This window comes from Sceloporus occidentalis, unplaced genomic scaffold (assembly GCF_023333645.1).
Source record: "Sceloporus occidentalis isolate IW3139 unplaced genomic scaffold, rSceOcc1.0.p SCAF_3, whole genome shotgun sequence".
Taxonomy (NCBI): domain Eukaryota; kingdom Metazoa; phylum Chordata; class Lepidosauria; order Squamata; family Phrynosomatidae; genus Sceloporus; species Sceloporus occidentalis.
The window spans coordinates 154,263,715-154,279,985 of record NW_028316983.1 but is presented as its reverse complement, the minus strand read 5'-3'; the positions used below and the strand labels follow the sequence as shown (position 1 = coordinate 154,279,985).

The 16,271-nt window shown below is 40.8% G+C and overlaps 1 pseudogene; it reads right to left on the bottom strand.

Moving 5' to 3' along the window:
* Positions 1-5,038: 5,038 nt before the first annotated feature.
* On the bottom strand, positions 5,039-6,866 carry LOC149316959 (NHP2-like protein 1 pseudogene; annotated as a pseudogene).
* Positions 6,867-16,271: the final 9,405 nt, after the last annotated feature.

Genomic DNA, 16,271 nt, shown 5'->3' with positions numbered 1-16,271 from the left:
TCTCAGTGATATCCATGAGTCTACTCTAAGTACAACTTTATGTGGATCACGTTTTTAGTTGAATATGCATCAGCTTCAGAACTCAAAACTTGATTGTAAACTGAACACCTACTGTTCAGTTACACCTAACTTTTGCAGAAGTATAAATGCTCAGAAGCATTTGGATAGGTTGGTCTACAGGGCCAGTGTGTGAAACCATGGCCAAGCATTTTACAAACATACTAGGGTTTCATAGGTGAGGTTTACTGCTGTAATGCCACTCTTCCATTCACTGAATGACTGAACAAGGATTATGTTATAAAGAAATTTTACTGACGGCAATCTAGCCTTCAGAGGAAAGATGAGAGAGTTTCAATAAGCCCAGCAAATTTCTCAAGGGAACATTGCGTATCTCTAGAGACAACGCTCTAAGCATCATATTTCATCCACAAAGAAATATTACAGTGTTCCTGCCTCCCTGGTCCTTCCCCAAGGCCTGGCTGTCTTACTTTTCCTCTGTGTCCATTTCTACAGTGAAATGTATTTTTATCTCAACCCCTCCCCCAACATACACTTACAGTTCATGATTTCAGTGCTATTTTTGTGAAGTACACTGAAGTTTTCTATTGCTGCTAATTAGAGTTCAGATTAATCTCATTAAAGGGTTCTTGTAACTTTCTTTTTCCTCATTGAGCTAGGGCCAAGAATTCATTACCTGGAGAAAATGAATAAACCCTGCAATTCACATTGCCTAATGGGATGTCTGGAGTAAATAAAAACCACTTAAGACTGATTGACACCAACTGTCATGGGAACTAAACAGTACCAGCCTTGAGACATTTTGCTCATGTAAAAGGTCAAACCTGGAGCTCATTTTGAATGCAAACTGGAGACAGGAAGATGGCACCCATCTGTAGGTTGTTCCTGACAAGGATCAGGCCATATTATGCAGGATGTGAGCACATACATGCACACTTTTATTATATGTTGCATTCCTATAGATCCTGCCCATTTTCTTCCTCCCCCTTTTTCTTTCTACCTAAGAGCTCAGAAAGGTGACACTAAGACCCAGACAAAAAAAATTCTAAAGGTGTAAAGTTTGAATCACATCTAAGGGGATGAAAACAAATTGTTGGGGCACAGTATCATATCCGATTGGAATCTGCTGACAGAGATGGCTAAAGATGGGTAAGAACCTTGCTTCGGATCATTTTTTTGTTCAAAAGAATTCACCACATTTTGGATGGCAAAAATATGAGTTTTAAAAAATTAAAGTGTGAAGAGTAAATCTAACAGGTCTATCCATACAACCCCCAAAATTTCAGTGCGTCTTTAAAGTCTGGCTTTTATTTCTCATGTACTCAAAAATATTTGTGTTGTTGAAGAATAGTTACATGCAGCATCTTTTCTTCTGATAGGGTCTTTATTTCTACCACTTACCTGGTTTATTATCGTTGTTAACTGTCCTCAAGTCGGCCCCAATTCATGGCAGCCCTGTGGATGAGACCAATACCTCCTGTCATCCACTACTCTGCTTGGGTCCTGCAAATTCAGGTTTGTGATATCCCTGATTGAGTCTATCCATCTGGTATGTAGTCTTCCTCTCTTTCTACTACTTTCTACTTTTTCTAGCATTATCATTATGTGACCAAAGTACAACAGCTTCAGTTTGATCATCTTGGCTTCCAGGGATATTTTGATCTGTTGAAGGATCTGTTTGTTTCCCTTTTTGGTTGTGCACAGTATCCTTAGCACTCTTTTGTAGTACCACCTCTGAAATGAATTGATTTTGTTCTTATCTGCTTTCTTTACTGCCCTGTTCTTGCATTCATACATGGTGATGGGGAATACAATGGCTTGGACAACTATAACTTTGGTGCTCAGTTATATATCTTTACTCTTTAGGACCTTGTTTAGTTCTTTCATTGCTTCCTTTCCTATTGCTAGTTTCCATCTGATTTCTTGGCTTCAGTCTCCATTCTGATCAGGTATGGAAATTCTTTAGCTATTTCAATTTCTTCATTGTCTAGCAACCTTATACCACAAATTTGTTTTCCCACTGTAATTCCATGGCATACAAAAAAGTGGGATGAAAATCTTACCTCACACACCTTCAATCCCAATCCAGAATTAAGACAATTAATGCCCAATACTCATCACACCACAATGTCCTGCCTTCCCCATTTCTGTTCTCCCTCCCTCCCATCTCCTCAGTTCCCAGAGAAAGCCACATGACTGCTTTGGGAAGGAAGGAAGGAAGGAAGGAAGGAAGGAAGGAAGGAAGGAAGGTAGGTAGGTTTTACAGCACTTTATAAATAAAGGTTAATAATAATAATAATAATAATAATAATAATGGTAGGTAGGTAGGTGCGTTGAGAGAGTTAGAGAGAGAGAGAGAGAGAGAGAACATTTCAGGGGCAGAAAAAGACTCTCAAGGGGGCTGGATGTCGCAACAAAATTGGCAGGAAAGTGTGATTGATTTTTTTACACTGCAAATCTTACAGGGTAGCAGTGCTAAGGGAAGTCATTAACAATTTTTTCATGTGAGTAAAAAGACTTGCTTTTACTACAGTCCCAGTCCAACCACACAACAGCTATAACGTCATGCAGGAGAGGAGAATTTGAACTCATGGTTATCAAGTTGTCATGCTGCTTTGATGACCATGTGCAATAAGGGCCTAGGTAGAACTTATATATGTCTTCTGTGGTCATTACTTTTGTTTTCTTTATATTCTGTAGTAAGTCTGCATTTGCACTTTCTTCTTTGACCTTCCTTAATAATTGTTCCAAGTCTGTGATGTTTTCTGCTAGTAGTATGGTGTCATCCATATCTTAGATCCTTCTAGTTTCGTTCCCCCTTCTTCTGAGTCTGTAACTGCTCTTCATAAGTTATTTCTGTATACAAGTTGTTCAACAGAGTGATAGAACGCAGCCTTGCTTAACCCGCTGCCAATTGGGAACTATTCTGTCTCTCTGGATTCTGTTCTTGTTTGGAATACAGATTTCTCACCAGGACTATCAGATGTAGTGGCACTCCCATTTCTTTAAGAGACATATCTTCCCTTACCTTTCCATTTTGGAACAGTTGGTATGCAATATATTTCATCAGTATAGATCGCTGAGAATTCTTTTTCAGGTTTTGTTTAGGGCTTTTCTTTTTTTCTTTTTCAGATGGGGATTTATGACATCTGTGCTTTTTTTTCATAAGGAAGAAAGAACTTGAGGTTCTTGGGAGAAACTGAGGAACCGAGAATTTTTCATTCCTAATAGTGGTTCTTTCATCATAGTAATTCTAGTCCAATGTCCAAATTTATCATCATAGAGTATGGTCAATGTATTGCTAACTTATTACTATTTAATAAGGATTTCAACAGGCAAAGGATTCCTATCCACCTGTTGTTTTTTTTGGGGGGGGGCTTCTTCTTTCAAAAATATGAAAAGGAGAGGGGAAGGATAATATGTTTCCTAAAACAAATGAATTGCTGTTAAATTTAACTTGGCATAAACAATTCAGTTGTATATCTCAACTGAGGGTTTTTATTTTAAGTAGACAAGCATTTAACTTCTACTGTATTTCTGCAAAGAATCATCTGCTTTATGAGATTATATTAACATTCATTATGGAATATTCTCTCACTTGAATCTGTCTGTATATCTGAATCTCATTAAGTATGCATTACTAGTTTTCCTGGAAATTGCTTTCTGCATATGCACTGCATAACTGCTAGGTGTTATTACTAGGCAATATTATTATTTTTGCTCTCTGCCTGATGCACAAATCAAAATATGGCATGTATAAACTTAATAGCAAATTTAGTTTTTGGAATATTTCTTCTTAGAAGGAATTGATTCTTATTCCCTTAACATAATCTTCTGGGAACATCTTTTGCAACAGCCTTGTTGGTTTGAATGGGAAATGCACAAGATGGCATGAACATTTCTCTTTCTTCCAATGGGGCAGATAAAAGTGTTGTATAGGGCATTGTGTGAAAAGGAAAGAAAACATGAGTTTTCCATGTGAATTTGATCGGTTTTCCCTGGAAAGAAAAGTCTGGAAGATAGTTTTCCCAGTAAATTTCCCCCATGTAATTCCCACTTGCTTTTGAATAGTTTATTTCCCCTAAATACATTTGCAATAAATGTTTGAATGCTTCCTTGGCTATTGCAAATACTGCAAAAAAAAAAAAATCACATTATACCATGAGTTGGACCCAACATAGTCTAGTTTCAATTAAGTTTATATTTTTTCTTTCTTTCACTTTTGTATTTTTTTATTTTTCTGCAATATAAATAAATTGTGGCTGATATAAAATCTAAGGAGTTGCAAATAGCCATAATTTGTATCTCATTGTGGCAAAATTTGGCGTTACAGTGGATTAGACCATTATTGCAAATTTGCTGATCCAAAACCTGCCAAAACGTTTTCTCTGAGCTGGATAGTCAGATACAATGAGGCTTCTGTGGCCTGACAGGCAATTCTTCACTGCCTCACTACTTTAATCTAGAATAAGGGTGGGAATAATGCCATCCTCCAGGTGTTGTTAGACTTCAGATCCCAGCAGACTTGATCTGAACATTCAGTATATATATATATATATATATATATATATATATATATATGTTTATTAATGCTTAAGCCAAAGGCCATTCGCATAATATATATTTAAAACCAATCACAAAATTTCAGTATTGCAAAATACTACATCAGTTAATTAAATAATTAACATCCGAATCTTATACTTTAAATTTAAAAAAGCAATTCCAAACGATTAATTAAAACATCATTAAAAACAACTTGATGGATTAGATAAGATCGTCCCCATGGCAATCAACTGCAATGTCTGCTATGACTCTAGCCTGAATTTTTTTTTTTTTTAGATTCCCTGAATTTATTAGAACTCAAATTTTTAACAGGCAATTGATCCACAAATGCATCTTCATTGAGAGAAAGGGCAACTGACCTAGTTAAATCCCACTGGACATAGCTATTTCACCTCATCAGCAAGATTTTAAATCAATGGACTGAGAATTCTTTTGTTAAAAAGTCTAAGTGCAAATATGACTGAGAAATGGAGATGGGTAAGATTTATTTGGTAGACAAACTAAAGAAAGGTACTGTACAAATGACAAGATTGGGGAAAATGCTTAAAGAAAACATTTGAAATTATTTATGTTTAATATGAGTGGCTCAAAAGACCTAAACCAATAGTCTTTCAATGGCTTGTTGTACAGACTGTATTTGTGGCTTCAGCTGTGAGCCTTCCTTGATAGTAATGGAACAAGCGATGACAGGCCGAGAAACACCACATGCCCGTCCCAGGGCCTGCTTGGAGCGTACAAATACATAGGGCACATTTTTGTCCTCACAAAGTAGTGGGAGGTGAAGGATGATCTCAAGGGGCTCAGCATCTGCAGCCATCACAATGAATTCAGCTATTCCTCTGTTCAAGGTTTTAGTGGCTTCATTGGCACCTCTGCGTAACTGTTTGTAGTTACAGGATTGTTGTACAAGATCCAGCAATGTCTTAGTGAGTTGAGCATCAGCAAGTGGATAAGCCTTAGGATTAACTTCTGCCTCAATGATGGCCGCCAAGGAAGAGGATCCTCTCGGCCCGAAAGCTTCACGGAGGAGGAGGAGGAGGAGGAGGCGAATGAACGAACTTTGATTGCTGCTGAGGTAAACAATGACACCTTATAGGTTACCTTGGTATCAATATTCGACAGAAGATAAAAAATCTTTTCAGTAATAGTATTAGACTGTAAATTGGACAAGATAGATCCCAAAAATTTAGTCCTTGGGTCAATATAAAGAGAGCAGAAAAGCAGATAATGGGGCAGGTCCTTGATTTCTGGTGCCCCGCAGATACATAAGCAGGAGGCCTTAGGTGTGTGTGAATATCTGCCATCAATCATGACTGATGGCATTGTTTGAAAACGGAGAGCTGTAAAAGCCTGCCTAAGCTTTGGAAATGTAAGCTTTCCTAGATAGATGGCCATCTGATGGTCCAATTTATATAATCTAAACCATTTAGAGAATGTTGAATTATTGATAGCCTGTCTATCCAGATACACACCATGGTTAAAAATGTATTCACGAAGCTTCTCTCTTGAACTGCTAGGAGATGCAGCCCAACAACATTTGGAGGATGTCATGATTTGTGCACTTGATCTAGATGCATTTGTGGGAGAGGCTGGTCCCACAGATCCTGGTTCTTGTTCTCTAGTTCACCCCAGATTGTGCCCATGGTCTAGCACTGACTTGTAAAAAAACTAGAATTGCCTTGATGAATCAGACCAAGGACCTGCACACCTGACAAATGCCTGAAGACAACACAAGCAGGAGGTGAATGTAATAGTCTCTTCAATGTGTTGCTCAGAGACCTGCTCAGAGGTCTGTTATCAATGAATACTAATGATCGAGCTAGTAACTGTAGCTAATAATGAGGACTGTGCTTTCTCTAAGGTAAAAAAAAAAATCTATTATTTAGTGTATAATTGTAGACTGATAGGCTTTCCCCCCTTATTTCATAGGATTCCATCTCTAGTGACTAGTATTGCTATCCTATTCATCCTACCCCAACCCCCCAAAAAGCAGTGAAACCAATAAAACTATTTATAACATGTCCTCAAGATTTTGCCCAAAATCAATATTGTGAAAAGTGGATGATCATATCTGGCACTGAATTTTTTGTCGTCCATTTTTATTCTCCTTTACTAGGCTCTTTTTATCAAACAGACATCCACAACATCTGTTTTGTCCAGAGAATAAAGTGGTATTAATTCTCTTACTCAGAGGGCACAACCCCTCTCTATATCCAGTACGGTAATGATAACACATCCAAAAATTCCATAAAGCTGTGATTTCTATTTCCAGCCATGATGGTCATGACCGATGATGCAGGAAATCAATAGCCTTTTTGAGTTTTAATCTTGGCTGCCCATATTTTTCACAAGTCTCTTGTCACCAAAGGCTTCACCTTTCCCAGAGAGAAGATGAGGAAGAGGTGAACTATGAGCCATATTATCTCTTTCCTCACAAGAAAAAGTCAGTCACAGGTTTTCAGAAATGTCTTTGGCTTTCAACATTTTCCTTCCCTACTCTTCATACTGTGAAAAAGACAAGTCTTGTCTTCGCTGCCTAATAATCTATGTGCTTCACTTTCAAGGGTATAGCTCCTAAAGTACTCTCAATGGATCTAAAAATGCCCCAAGATGTTATAACATACACCTAATTCTGAACAAACTCTCTGAAAAATAATAGGGGTGGTAGTGTGATTACATGTTTTAGCTTGTCAGGTCTTACATGGTTTCATGCATGAGCGAAGAGAAACCATGACTCTCAAGATGCTAATATGGTCCTTCCTAGCTGACTTAGCTAGGATAGCTAGTGATAAGCAATGATGGAACTTGTAGTCCCCTCTGATAAGTGGTATAGAAATGCACTTGCTATATTGCTGTTGCTAACATCTGAAGGACATTGAGATGTTTCCTCTGAACTACAATTAATTTTGGAATGCTCAAATTAGGGAGGTGTTTTTTTTTAAGTGAACCAAATGAAATTATCTATTCATGTCCAGAGTTGCTATTAAATGTTGGTCAGAGACAAATTTATAAGAGAAAATCTTGAAAGAATATCTTGAATGAATCAACATTTCTGATATTGAACAGGGTTGGTCTAAACAAAGCATCTGAAGAATGTTACAAGAAGCTAAAAGAATTGCCACAAGAATAAGCCCTTTTCTCCTCTGAATCCTCTGTGTTTCCTATCAGTCCGACAATACTTTAACTATCATTACTTTCCCCAAAGAAAGTTGGAACTGCAATTTGGAGTTGTCCTGACGGTTTTCTTTCAGAGGTACCACAAAATATACACTTCCAAAAGAGAATAGTGGTTAAATAATTTACAGTGTAGTCAGGGTTATGTGTCTGACAGTTTTGTCTTGGATGAACACATAGTATTAGCATTAAAGCAAGAAAGTAGAACTAGGAAATCTGATAATGCATGCTTCTTTGTCTCTTACAATGTCATTGACACCAGATGTTGGAAAGCTATATAATATGTTCCTCATTATGATGATTAAAAAATAATAATAATTCGTTAAATTAATTTTGCACTGGTTGTTACTTTTCCATTACTTTCTGTTATTTTCTTTAAAAAAAAAAAACCCACAATTTTTATGAGACTGATATAAATCTTGAAGATATCCTATCCAAATATCTCTTAAAACAATGTCAATATAATTTTTTGTGGGTTTTTCAGGCTATGTGGCCATGTTCTAGAAGATTTTCTTCCTGACGTTTCACCAGCATCTGTGGCTGGAATATTCAGAGAATGCTTGCCTGGAAAGGACTTGGCTATATATATTGTGTGACCTGGAAAGGCAGGAGTGATTTGCTTGTATATGTTTGTTGCTAATGGCAGTCCTCAGGGGGTGATGACTGCACAAGAGGATCACTGTCTGCTTGATTAGTGCTCATTGTCTGCTGGGAAACCCCTGACCCTGGGAGATTTCTCATTTGCATTTGTTGAGTCTTTATCTTGCTATCTTTCGGGAAAGGTAGCCAAACCTTGTTTACTTTAAAGGATTCCTCTTTCCTGTTGAAATTGTCCAGGTGTTTGTGGATTTCAATGGCTTCCCTGTGCATCCTGACATGGTAGTGGTTGGCATGGTCCAGAACTTCAGTGTTTTCAAACAGTATTTTATGCCCAGGATGGTTTGTGGCATGTTCTGCTACTGCTGATTTTTCTGGCTGGCCCGGTCTGCAGTGTCTCTCGTGTTCCTTGATTCTTGTTTGCACACTGCGTTTGGTGGTCCCTATGTAGACTTGTCCACAGCTGTATGGTATACGTTAAACTCCTGTGGCTGTGAGAGGGTCTCTCTGGTCCTTGGCTGAGCAAAGCATTTGCTGGATTTTCTTCATCGGTTTGTAAACCATTTGAAGGTTGTGCTTCCTCACCACTTTGCCTATTCTGTCTGTGACTCCTTTGATGTATAGTAGAAATACCTTCCCTTTGGGTGGCTGCTTGTCTTCACTCCTCTGGGTTTTCCTGGACCTGGCAGCCCTTCTGATGTCTGAGCTGGAATAAACATTAGCCTGTAGAGCCCGGTCCAAGTGCTTCAGTTCATCTTCCAAGAAGTGGGGTTCGCAGATGCGTTTTGCTCGGTCTACCAGTGTTTTGATTGTGCTTCTTTTTTGTCCTGGGTGATGGTTGGAGTTCTTGTGCAGGTATCGGTCTGTATGTGGGGGTTTTCTGTATACTGTATGACCCAAACGTTGGTGTCCTAGTCATCCGCAAACTGAACCAACGTTGTAAGCCACTTTAATTCCCAAGTTCGAAAAATGGTGGGATAGAAATAAATATTTTTTAACAATAGACCTCTCTCCATGTCAAATCATTTTGGAATCACTTTGATTTGGTGTTTAGAAGTCTGTGGACAGGCCCAAATGGATTTTCTAGCTGTTTTATTTGTTGCAAATCTTCATATCATTTCCAACTTATTGCAACCCTAAGGTACACATATCATGGGGTTTTCTTAGCAGAAACTATTTCAGAGAGGTTTTGCCTTTGCCTTTGTCTTTCTCTGAGGCTGAGAGAATGTAACTTGCTCAAGTTTAGCCAATGGGTTTCCATGGCCAAGAGGGGATTTGAACTCTGGTCCTAGCTGAACATTCAAACAACTATACCACACTGGATTTCTATAATATATAATTTTTTAGCTACGTTGAATTTTAGCTTCATTTTGGAATCTAGGCAGCTCAAACTTAGGAGAGCTATTCAGGAGAGAAAAACTTGTGATGGATAGACATGTTTGACAGATGGATGGGATCAGGCTGACAGCTTCCATCATGGGGTTTATTTCTTGGATTATTCTGTGTGATTTAAAAGACTAGAGTTCATTCAATCTACCTGTCGATTTAGAAACAAGAGGATGCTGGTGATTTGACAATACTGCAAAAAATACTGTATTTGCTTTGAGGGATCTCTTACACTATCTCATACTTCAAAATACCTTGATCTGTGGCTATTAAGCCACACTATAATCAGTTTTCATCTGCAAGTTGGCTATTTATTCCAGCTAGCTATGCTACATAAATAGTGGAATGCAAAATGAGCAAATGGTGTGTTGATTATGAAGGAATTTCTGTCTGTTTTACATTCAGCATTTATATTTAAAATACACAGAAATGAAGTCCTAATCTTTCCCCACTTGTGCTTGTCTGTGTTATATAATATGCTGTTTTAAAATGTTTCTGCAAACATTGTTATAGATAGCAACAAGAAGAGGCCTGTAAAATTCCTGAGGAAGGATGTTTTAATAAAACTCTTCACACACTCTCCCTCAACATGAATACTAGAAGAACCTTTTTTTCTCTCATTGTGAGGAGATTTCATAGAGTTTTCTTATCAGGTATCAGGGCTATCCCAATAAATTTTTCTGCCCAAGGAAACAGGAAATGGTGTCCCCCTTTCTCATTTTGACACCTGTAGCAGAAAATCTGACAAACACTTTTTCTCGTCCTTTCATGTAAAAGTTAATAACACCAAATCAAAATAACAAACTATTTGTTGCCTTTTTATGACACCCCAAATTTCTTATCTGAGGTAGCTGTTTCATTATGCCTAATGCAGGGCTGAGACTGTCAGGGATATAAAGAAGGGATTGAAACGCTAAAAGCTCAAACACGAAAACGTAATACCATAGAATGGTTGAGATAAGCCCCATGTAGTTAATGAAAGGTATTATTTATGCTGTCTTCTGTTTAGTGCCTTCACTGACACATCAGAAATTTGATAGCTCTTAAAGATATAAAACTGGGGTGGAATCCTCTTGGACAGTTAGGAATATGCAATCTACAATTTGTGACAGCTACACAGTCCTATAAGCACACAATCCTGTCTGATCTTGGAAGCTAAGCAGGGTCAGCTCTGTTTAGTGTTTAGATGGCAGACTACCAATAAATATCAAGTGCTGTAGGCTATATATAAAGCCACCTTTGTGAGTATTTGTTGCCAACAAAACCCTAATGAAATTCATAGAGTCACCATAGGTCAGCAGGTGACTTCAGGGCACATCCACAGACACACATGTATTCCCTAAACTAAGCAACTTCTGGTATCAACAGGAGTCTGTTTCCTTGTCAATGAAGCACTGGCTGCCTGACATTCCCACATGCCCACCCTGCATGAGTGATCTCCAGTGTGAGGGGGACTTGCAATAGCAGGCCTGTCACACTCGCAATTGCTCACAGGAGGGGGTGAGAACATCAGGCTTCTTGATCTTCTTGATCAGGGGTAGGCAACCTTTTTGAGCCGGGGGCCAGGTTGCTGTCCCTCAGACAACTGGGGGGCCGAAGCCGGGGGTGGAGCTTCCACCCTCCGGGGGGCGGAGCTGCATGCCGGGGGGTGGGGCATCCACCCTCCAGGGGCAGAGCCACATAACAGGGGTGGAGCGTCCACCCCCGGGGCGGAGCCGCATGCTGGGGGTGGGGCTTCCACCCTCCAGGGCAGAGCCACATAACAGGGGTGGAGCTTCCACCCTCCAGGGCAGAGCCACATAACAGGGGTGGAGCTTCCACCCTCCAGGGCAGAGCCACATAACGGGGTGGAGCTTCCACCCTCCAGGGCAGAGCCACATAACAGGGGTGGAGCTTCCACCCTCCAGGGCAGAGCCACATAACGGGGTGGAGCTTCTACCCTCCAGGGCAGAGCCACATAACAGGGGTGGAGCTTCCACCCTCCAGGGCAGAGCCACATAACAGGGGTGGAGCTTCCACCCTCCAGGGCAGAGCCACATAACAGGGGTGGAGCTTCCACCCTCCAGGGCAGAGCCACATAACAGGGGTGGAGCTTCCACCCTCCAGGGCAGAGCCACATAACAGGGGTGGAGCTTCCACCCTCCAGGGCAGAGCCACATAACAGGGGTGGAGCTTCCACCCTCCAGGGCAGAGCCACATAACAGGGGTGGAGCTTCCACCCTCCAGGGCAGAGCCACATAACGGGGTGGAGCTTCCACCCTCCAGGGCAGAGCCACATAACAGGGGTGGAGCTTCCACCCTCCAGGGCAGAGCCACATAACAGGGGTGGAGCTTCCACCCTCCAGGGCAGAGCCACATAACGGGGTGGAGCTTCCACCCTCCAGGGCAGAGCCACATAACAGGGGTGGAGCTTCCACCCTCCAGGGCAGAGCCACATAACAGGGGTGGAGCTTCCACCCTCCAGGGCAGAGCCACATAACGGGGTGGAGCTTCCACCCTCCAGGGCAGAGCCACATAACAGGGGTGGAGCTTCCACCCTCCAGGGCAGAGCCACATAACAGGGGTGGAGCTTCCACCCTCCAGGGCAGAGCCACATAACAGGGGTGGAGCTTCCACCCTCCAGGGGCGGAGCTTCCATAGAAGCATCATCATCATCATCATCATCACCACCTCCACTGCTATCATTGTTACAGCAGACCTTTCAGCAATAAATGCACCAAAAATACACAGAAATGCACTTTGGAAAGTCACACTCCTCCTCCTCTTTCTCATTGAGAGGGGATTTTGCACATAGAACACCAAGGGCAAGTGAAAATAATAATAATAATAATAATAATAATAATCAGTTACAAGCATGGAAACTACTAAAATGCAATTCAAAATAAAAGGCAGGAAACATGCACTCTTTCAACCCAGAAAAGCCACAAGGTACTACTGAGAGGGCATTTTGCAAAGAACACCAGGGCAATTAAATAATAATATTAAAGTTACAGGCATGGATATCACTAAAATGCAATTCAAAATAAAAGGCAGCAAGCAAAGAAAAGCCAGAAAGTTCTACTGGGAGGGCATTTTGCAAAGAACACCCACCTAACCCCCTCCCCCAATGAACCAAGCTGTGGCTGCAGCTGCTGCTCTGGCTCCGTTTCTCCCTGGCTTTGCCCTCCTTCTGCTGCCTCCTCCTCCTCCTTTCCCTGCTCTTGGGAGGAGGAGGGTGGAGGGCGAGGTGGAGCCTGCTGCAGGCCCACTGCAGCCCCTGGAGCCCTGTTGGAGTGCTGTAGGGGCTGCAACGGGCCTGCTACATGGGCGCCACCATTTTGTTTTTCAAAATGGCGGCGAAATCTCGTGTGACCTTTGCCATCCTGAGGTCTCGCGAGATTTCGGCCGCCATTTTGAAAAACAAAATGGCGCCCGGAGCGGCAAAAAAACGGGGGAAATCGGCGGCAATCGGCGGCAGGAGTGCTCGGGGGCCGCTTGGAAGGCCTTGGCGGGCCGGATGCGGCCCGCGGGCCACAGGTTGCCTACCCCTGTTCTTGATCAATAGGAGAATGGGTCTCTGTTGATTGCAACATCTGCTTATAGGCAACTGAGGTTTGGGAAGGGGAATCTAGCTGGAATCCACTATGTAACACCATATTCATACATGATTCTGGCACTGATCTACAAAGACCACTGTAAGTCATTAAAACAATTCTGTAAAGTTAGTAACAACTGTGACTCTTCCTTTTTGTAGAACCAATGTAATTTAGAATACAATCCATATCTATACTGAAGTAAGTCTCATGGTTAAACAGCCCCCCAAACACACATACCGTTTCTAGATTTGAGGCAGGAAAAGTACAATCACTGATTTGAAGGGAAAAGCCCTCACCGAAGCTCTTACTCATGTTTGGCTTCATTTTAAATTAATTTCAAAATGCAATTTGGTTGCATCTTTAGTATAAGGCAAGGCTGCGGAAAATGAATTCCTCACCTTAGCAAAACAGATAGGGAAATAATAATAAAAAAGTTATTGTCATCTTCAGACACTGTACCGATTTGCTGTTTTGTAATGCACTAACATATTGTTTCAGACTTTTGCATAATGTACTATACCAGGAGGGAAGGAATAAAAAGATTTCTAGGCAATTTTTACTGAAGTTCTTCTTGCTATACTATATCAAACTGAGCTGAGGAATTTCATGTGGGTGGTTAGCATAACAAATAATAGTGGTTCGTAAAGTATAAGATACACATTTCTTCTGGAAAGAAGTATACTCTTGCTGGGCATCAGAATAAGAGTGTCATTGGGTCAGTGAACAGATACCTCTGCCATCTTTGCAGATCCTATTCTATGAGTATGGGGGAAATTGTTTTATGCTCTCTTTCAACTTGCCTTTCTAAAGTTATCCCTGAATGAAGTGTGGTATTCTGGATAAGATATGTAGCTCAGTGGAGACAGCTGCATGTTTAATTCCTCTTTCTGCAGATAACTGGAGTGAAGGACAAATGCTTGAGGATTTGATCTTTGCAAATCTTGATATCAGCTGACCTGATTTGCACATCCTGGAATAATTTGCTCATCAGTACAGAAAAGAGAAATCTGGTGGGACACAGGGAAGGAGGGTCTGTGGCAGGCAACCTGCCAAGTCCAAAGCTTTAGTAATGTGAGCAGAATAAAGGGGAAAATGTTACCCCTTTGTTAGCTTGCTTGGTCTCCCTCCCTCCCTCCCCTCTCTGATTTTGTCTCCCTTTGCTACCCAGTGCTGGTGTGCTTTTCCCACTGTTACAGGAAGGAGAAATTCTTTGAGTCACTGGATCACATGCATTCCCAAATCCATCTGAACATACCCCATATCACCCTTACTGTTATCTGTTTTTGCTTCCTCTGTCAGTTCACACAGGAAGTTGAGTATTCAAGTGCTAAGTAATGGGTAACCAAAGTCCAGCACCATAAGAAAGAAGGAGGAGAGGTAGAAGCCCCATAGTCAGAACTGACAAAATGCACCCCTCTAGATAATTGTTGTTGGCTTACAACTCCCATCAGTCCTAGATCACATAACCAGTGATAAGGAATACTAGGAGTTGCAGTCCAACATTTGAAGGGCCCCACTTTGTCTACCCCTTCTTCACTGGGTCTCAGGTGGCACATGAGTCAGCCCTTGAAGAATGGGACTTTTATTATTATTATTATTAGCCTTTATTTATAAAGCACTGTAAATGTACACAGCGCTGTACATACAATCTTTTTAATTAGACGATTCCCAGCCCTCAGGCTTACAATCTAAAAAGACATGACATAAAACGAGAAGGGAAAGGTGGTGAGGCTAGTAGGCTAATACATATACTTTGATAGAGGATTTCATCTCTTGTGACAGGGAACAGCTCTGGGCCAACTCTACTCACCTTCCAAACAGCACAGCCAACAGTAATCAACTGAGGATGAACTGACCACATAATTGGTATTCATATGTAGGAAATATTGCAGAAATAAATATGCTGTCTTCACAACATTCATCTTAATTTTCACCACCAGAATAGCTGCAACATGAGATGCGGGAAAAGAAATCTGATCCTGCCATGTCCTCTTAACAGCTACCTCCTAGGCCTGTAAGCCTATTTTCATTCCAAACTAAATTGTCTTTCTTCTTATTACTGGGGTTTATTTTCAGAAGTGTGAGATTGCTATTTATTTTGTTAATGCTTTCCGAGACAGTTTGCTGTGCTGCCTTCTGTAGCAGAAATTCCTGTGCCTGTGAATCAGAGAGCTTCTGGGTTTGGGAAATGAAAGACTATTGTTAAGATGCATTACACTGCTACATCATATGTACACTTACAATAGGAATAAATAAGAGGTTCATTTGGAATGACAGGGGCTTCCCATCTAGGCCTTAAATTTATCTCCTAATCACAAGATTGTTTCCACCTTATCCATCTTCAATGCTTTCTTAAACTTGAGCCAAAACACAGAAAATAAGTTCTTCAAGTTGACCTTTTCTATCCCACTTAAAGAGTAATCTGACACAGTTGGCTTACATACATACAAACACATGCATGTGCAGACACACAAATGTTCTTCACTCATTTTCTGCAGTTTTTGATACCATTTTTGAAAAGCTGTGGGAGAAGCCTAGGTTGTATATGGGCTACCTGGCCATGGAGCAATGCGATAGGATCTATTTTTGAGTTTTAGATCCTGTGTCTATTGCAGTGGGATTTCACTGTGAGATAATCTCCTAAATCAATATTAAATAACCCAGATCCTCATTTTAAATTGGAAGGTACCTTTGATTTATGAAAAGCCTGGTAACTGAGAAAGAAGGAAATCACATTATTGTGAAGTAGATTATGGATCTGTCTTTCCCAGTAGTGCCCATTTTAGTTGACAATGATTCTCCAAAATGTTTTGCAACCATCTTACCTGAAATCCTTTAACTGGGGATGGGAGAAACTGAAACTGGGGGAAAATTTACATGCAGAGCATGATTGGCAATGGCACCTCTGTTTTCCAGTGCCACCTTCCCCTTCCCTTTCTCCTTCACCTTCACTTTGCA